Source organism: Haliotis rufescens, unplaced genomic scaffold, assembly GCF_023055435.1.
Source record: "Haliotis rufescens isolate VD_foot unplaced genomic scaffold, xgHalRufe1.0.p SCAF_11, whole genome shotgun sequence".
NCBI lineage: Eukaryota > Metazoa > Mollusca > Gastropoda > Lepetellida > Haliotidae > Haliotis > Haliotis rufescens.
The window spans coordinates 24738197-24744963 of record NW_025963791.1 but is presented as its reverse complement, the minus strand read 5'-3'; the positions used below and the strand labels follow the sequence as shown (position 1 = coordinate 24744963).

General features: G+C 39.0%; 1 pseudogene; it reads right to left on the bottom strand.

Annotated features, from left to right (window-relative positions):
• Positions 1–4469: 4469 nt before the first annotated feature.
• LOC124132830 lies at positions 4470–6146 on the bottom strand (annotated as a pseudogene).
• Between the last annotated feature and the right edge of the window lie 621 nt (positions 6147–6767).

Below are 6767 nucleotides of genomic sequence, written 5' to 3'. Positions count from 1 at the left end.
ATTAGCAACATAGCTCACAATGATCAGAAGCTAACACAGCTACATTCACAAATTAATGTGAGTGTGAATTAAATACGAATAAGGCGAGAGGTCTTTGCTCGTATTAATTAATTTGTGTCTCATTGCACACTTAAGATAGCATAAATACCAACTAGAATATAAAGACAAACACAGTTAATTGAGCAGCAGTTGTAACAGATATATAAAAATGTCATTCAGGGAATAGGAATCACACAATGGGCATCCGGTGAGTTATCACTGCTGGGGTCAAGAGTATTACCCATCCATGTCAAGTCTTCGTTGATACCTTCTCTGCCCAATGCCATTTAGAAAGTGGTCAAATGTAACATGTTATATTTGGGATAACACTTCCTGAGTAAAGTACAAATTCTCGTACTCTTTGGGAGTCCCATCCGGGATTCGACCCCCACACTGCCTGAGTGAGGCACCTAATTGCCAGCCCACAAAGTCAGCGATCTAATGCACTCAGCCACCGAGGCTTCCACAAAAATGATAGTCTGACAACTGGTAGTATAGATAACATACTTTGTGTACCCTTCTTACAAGTGTAACACGGGACACAAAAAAGTATGAGCATCTGTACTTTACTCAGAAAGGGTTATTCCAAATATAACATGAGTTACACTGTTTATTGTTTTCAGGGAAGTGCTCTACTCAGTGCTAATAATTATAGAATAACCCACGAGGTACGAGTGATTACGGAAAATATTTCACGAGTGACATATTTTCCGTAATCACTCGTACCGAGTGGGTTATTCTTTTTATTACCCATATTCATAGTAAAGACATGTTTCAAGAAAAAAACAATCAACTGTCGCCGATCAAGAATCAGCTGTTTTGTATCAATCCGCGTGTGAAAAAAAACACCGTCCACTCACTCCAACCGTATTACTCAATTAACGTCTTGTTACGTCTGAAAAAAAATAGTTCTGTTAAAAAACTGTAAAGATCACATTATTGCAGTTATTTTTCTGTCCGATTTACACAGCGTACATTATCTAGCATTGATGAGGAAGACAGGTTTCCAAAAAGGTTCATCAGGTTTTTTAATCAAAGCTTGTTTTGACAAGATCTCATCACTGACAGACAGCCCCCGTCGTGCATCGGCAGATATATGCATTTCACATTGAGAAGAGGAAACACGGAAAACCTGTCAATTTTTTTATGTGTCATTTGACAAAAATGCCAAAATCTATAACAACAACATAGACGGAATGTACAGCAGTCTTGTTTGTTAGAGAAAAGTTACGAAAAGAAGGTAAACTTTGAAAAGTACGATTGCTGTTACAGTGTCGGAATGAATGACCCGACTTGACCCAGATATGAGACAGCCGAAACCAGGAATGACAAGAGAACCGGCGTTACAGTTTAATCCGGACAACAAGTTTAATGAACATCGTGTGTGCTTTGAGACAACTGTCACTGATGGGAAACGTGCATGTGGGATTTCAGGAGGATTTGTCAAACGCGGAGTGGACAGTCAGATGACGGGAGTTTGTTGATATTTTGATGTGATTTATAATGGCCGAATACCTGTTGATAGACAAACACGGTATCTGGAGACTTGGTGCTAAACTGTCCGCATTTACGGAGTTTATTTAGTTCCATATCGGACACGGGATCAGCTCGCTGGGGTAAGTTTTCTTTTCCTTGTATTTTTAATTATTTTTGTTTTGATTTCAAAACCTCTCCGAGTTCAGCAAAGTCCATCGATTTCGCAACCAGATGCTGGTAATCATGTCGCTAAGGTAACTCTCTATGCTATCCTTGATGTCCTTCAAAGAAGACAGTTCGAATTCTGAACTGTCTGATGTGCATGCCGAAATGATAAATTTGCAAATGATAATGTTTAGTTGCACCTTTCCTGTGTCATTCACCCCCATAGTCATATGGTCCCCGGACATCAGTCAGCCTGCATACCGCACATCGCCGTACTTCGCAGACGTCGCGGTTACGAAAAACGTATACATTGTATAAAAAAAGTGTCACGTTATTTCTTCACACAACGTTACGAAATCGTACGAAATAGTAGCTTCTTTATGTTGTCTTTCGGAAAGTCTAAATGTTGTTGCAAAATGAATTTGTTTTTATTCTCATGCCATCGTTGAAAGTGTGCGTAGTCATATTTTTTGTCTTTTTCTTAGCTGTATACGGCCCCTGTATACATTTGTGAACTAAGTTCATGTCAACATGTCAAGTTGAGCCTTTTTCATGTGTGTTTTCATTTTCATTTGCAGTTATCGATGTCATCATCGTTCACAAAGGCAAACCTGTCTATACAAAGTCTGGTTTTTGGATTCGGGTGGTCGAAGAATTCAACAAACAGCAAGCCCTCTAGGCTAATACAAACGCAAACCAGGACTTGGTGGTGATGATCTTGGGGCCCTAGAAACAGTTTCTGGCAACATCACAATTTGGATCTTGGAACTTCAATCTGGCCATGTGCAGTTTTGACAACAGAGACATTAAATGTGTTCAGAGGTTGAATTATACGAATAATTTTTCATGTCAGTCAGATCTCCGTCTGCTTTAACGAGGTCATTTACTTTGACAGGTCTCAAATGGCCAGCCATGTTTGTTTACAAACGAGGACGTAGTTTTGGTTTTTACTGTAAAATGAAAATCATGTGAAATAAAGGAAAAAATGATAATGTGAAATCATGTTGTTAATATGAAACTATGTGTCTTGTCTTTAAAATCTCGAATCAGTGAGATTGTAGCACGTAAAACATCTGGTGAAAGGCGTGGATTTGTGAATGAATGGGATGAGAAAAAAAAAGTTCCGTTGTCCAATGAAAATTTATCTTTGTTCCACTGACCAATCAGCTTCGAGAATCACTAATTGCACACTGTGCAAATATCAAAAAGTTATTACACTGCATATTTTAGCCCATATGGGTAATAAGCAGTGTTATTTGCTGTTTGATTGGATTAAGGTAAGGATATGTATCATTCCACTGGTGATCGGGGGATATTGAGTCTAGGCTAGGGGTAGGGGTCAGCAGTCGTTATATTTTGAGACGCATTAATTTCCAGATTTACAGTATGTATATGTGGAAGCTTACAACTTGTTGTTGCAGTGCTGGAATGAACACAGAGTTAATGATGTCAACCATGAACTTGTTGAAAACTTCCTCATTTTTGTTGCTGTGCCAAGTTGTAAAACAAACTTTGTGTCAAGGCATCACAAACAAATCTGAAACTGAAGATATTCTAGAAATTCTCTCGGTACTAAAAAAAACCCAATCCATGGAAAGTAACACCAGGAAGAGACCCATCTGGCTTTGCTGGAATATGCAAGTCTCCCTATACATTCAATCTGGAATTGTTCAAGACAAGTATTACAAACACTGTGTCAAGACTGAAGCAAGGTGTCATATTGCATCATGGACCGGGGATTGTGAAACAGAAGAGTAATAGTAATAAATATAGATGTGAGCAGCCATGAGGGTCTCCAAAGACATTATTTCTTACTGCATAATGAAGGTTCCTTACTTTATTAGTACTTCGTAACAAAGTGTTGAGTATTTCTAGTTTTGGAACACAGATGTTGACTTCATTAGAACTTCAGACGGGATTTTGGCTGTAGTTTTCTTTTAAAGTAGTTATTAAAGCTTCCTGTTTTGATTATGTCTTTTCAACTTTTCAAATGAACTTCAAATCAAAATAAAACATCACTCAAGCACAGTCAGCAAGATTGAACATTCGGTGGGCCTAGGTGAGAAAAGTATAAAGTTAATGGTGATTGCGGTTAAGACTTCAACTTGTCACATCCTCCTTAGGAACCAAAATCATATATAGTAATGGACTTTCAAAAACAGGGGAAAAGACTACAATGGTTAATCATAGAAATCCAAGGTTCTTCCTGTAGAGCATATTGAGGGTTGAGAGAGTATAAATTCTCTCATAAAAGTTGTCTGATAGAAGTTTATGTCAAAGCTTGCCCGGCACGGCCATATCATACATTCTCAACCAGACCTCAAACATGGTCATACAGGGTTAATTATCAGGTCACAACTAAGCTTATCCTGACTTACAAATACAGAATGATGTTCAGATAACCATAACATTTTAAAAAGACACAACCAACAAATTTGACCTGACAATATTCCTGAGATACACATGGTAAATAGATTAAATGCCCACAATATTTCTTGATATTACCATCCTTTTCAATCCAATGTCATGAAACATCTTAAAAAGGCTTGTTTCGACATGTTATATACAATGTATCTCCAAACAATTTAGCAAACAAAGACAATGACCTAAAACAGGGACCACTATTGATACATATGTAAAAACCCTGGTATCTTTTCAGTGTCTGCTCAAGCATTGCACGAACTTATTTCCTGATCATGTACAAGAAAAAAGCAAAACAATGTACATTACAGTTTATAGTCTCTGTATATCCTCATATTCATTCATGAAAGGCAAGAGGCTTTCTTTGTTCAACAGTTCGAACAACAATGGTCAGAATCTCCATTGAACAATACTGAGTCAAATCCAAAGTAAGACACCAGGTGCAATCTCAGACATTTTTTTGTGACACACTACTGCACTATTGCATCTGTCATGCACTCACGGTTCGCTGCAATGTCACTTTTATTGTAAAACAAGACTGCACTTGTCCGGACCTACCAGCACGGCCGATTTCTTGGAAATACCAAGGTTGTTTGTGTTTGGAAATGCATCACACGAGTAATGCTTGGGACATTCAATCCCATCCCCAAAGCCACTGTAGCTGAAACAAGTCTTAATGTGGGACTTTGTTTCCTGAGCTCCTGAATAATGTGAAGTTTCATTGCTTCTGTATAGTCCTTGTGGAACTCAGCAAACAACCTATTAGGGCAGTCTTTAGGTAAATACCCATCTTGTCCAAGGTATCTTGCAACATATTGTTAGGAATAGCCTAGGTCTGCATCATTGTTTATGTATGCAATTGTGACGGGGAAATCGGCAAGTTTGGAATGCAACTCTGCTGCCAGAAATAGTTTCGCGATACAGGGGAAGTGACTTTTGAAATGTAGTGTAGGTCATCTAGCTTGTCAAACTTCCTGATATTCGGCAGCCTTGTTTTAACCTGTTGAAGAGAATGTATGTTTACTCAACATATTTATCATTTACACAGCACAGTAAATAGTTTATATCATTATATCCCCTCTGCACACACAGACTTGATTTGTAACACAAGTATACCTGATGATACAACACATTAACATGATCAGCAGCTGCTGGAAGTACTGGTAATAAATTCAACAAATTCCAAATATGTATATAGCTCTTGTCGGATAATTGGTACAATATGTACCTAAACTATTCAGCATCACCATGCTCACTGTCAAGATTATTAGCAATTTCAATATACAAGTGCACTAACCTTAAGATATATATTTGGACGATCAGGGTTGATGGTAATCGATCCATAATCTGTGAACTACAGATTTGAGACAAGTGTCTCAGCAGCAGGTGGGGGCACGGGTGGCCCAGTCGTCTAAGGCGCCGCGATTCGCTGTGTAGAGTGGCGTCCCTTGGGCACGCCAGAAACCTATGATTATGGGTTCGAATCCCGGTTCGCCCCGATTATGTTTCTAGGTTTGTCAGCACCGTGCCCGTGGGTTTCACCGAAGTGGTAAACGTCTGAGACCTGCATCACTTCGGGCTTTCCTCCCACATTAAGCTGACACGCCGCGATGTAACTGGAATACTGTTAAAAGCGGCGTTAAACCCAACTCACTCACTCACTCACTCAGCAGCAGGTGTGGCGGTTGCTGTCAGTGCAAGGTGTGCAGCATCGGGGAAAATGCAGACAACTTCTGATAGCTTATTGAAAGCTGTCCGGAACTTGGGACCCCTGTGAAAACAGTGCACATAGTTATGTATGCTTCACAATTGTCAATACTTATCACAAGATTCATCCATAACATACATACTTGTAGTTAATTACAAACAGTGATAATAACACTATAACCAACCATTCAGATATGTGCACCTCATCAATGGCAACTGCGCAAACACTGCCTTGGTAGATTTTTGACACGCAGCATTGCTCCAACAGTATTGTTGTTTAATAAAGTCTCGGGATGAGCATACACAAGGTTATATACACCCTTTCTTAAGTCACCCATGTTCACATATACAGGTACATGGACATCGGTCTCACTAGGTTGTTCTCCATCACTCTTCTAAATCATCATTTTCATCTCCTACAATACGTCGGGTGACCATCTTGAATGTGTTGCCAGCATATCCTGAAAGTAATATGGTTGAATTAAGTTTATGTCCTACGTTGCAAGGCAATTGATCAATTAACAAATCACAAAGCAAACAGAAGAACTTGGGTGTATTTTTTTTTGCAATGCAGTAATTAGTTGTTAGAAAACATGCAACATGTATAATAATAATAAGGATACTAAAACAAAATATGAGATTGAAAAAAATACATGCAATGAATAAGGATTTACGATGTGTTTGCCTTTGACCGGAATAGAACCGATGTCCAAAGATAAATCTTACGGACTACCATTCAAAAGCTTCATTACATCTAATTTCAACATTAAAATATATACACTTTGTTTTTATGCACATCAAAGTATGAGGCACTCGTGAAGAGCAACCTCCTCGTGGTGAGTGCTGGGTAACGCTAATCGCTCTTCCCCCGTGTGGAACCGGGGCAGAATATTTCCACAGCCTCCCATTGCTGGTCGTATGAGGCGACTAAAATGGGCAACCTGTTTGCCGTGGGTTGC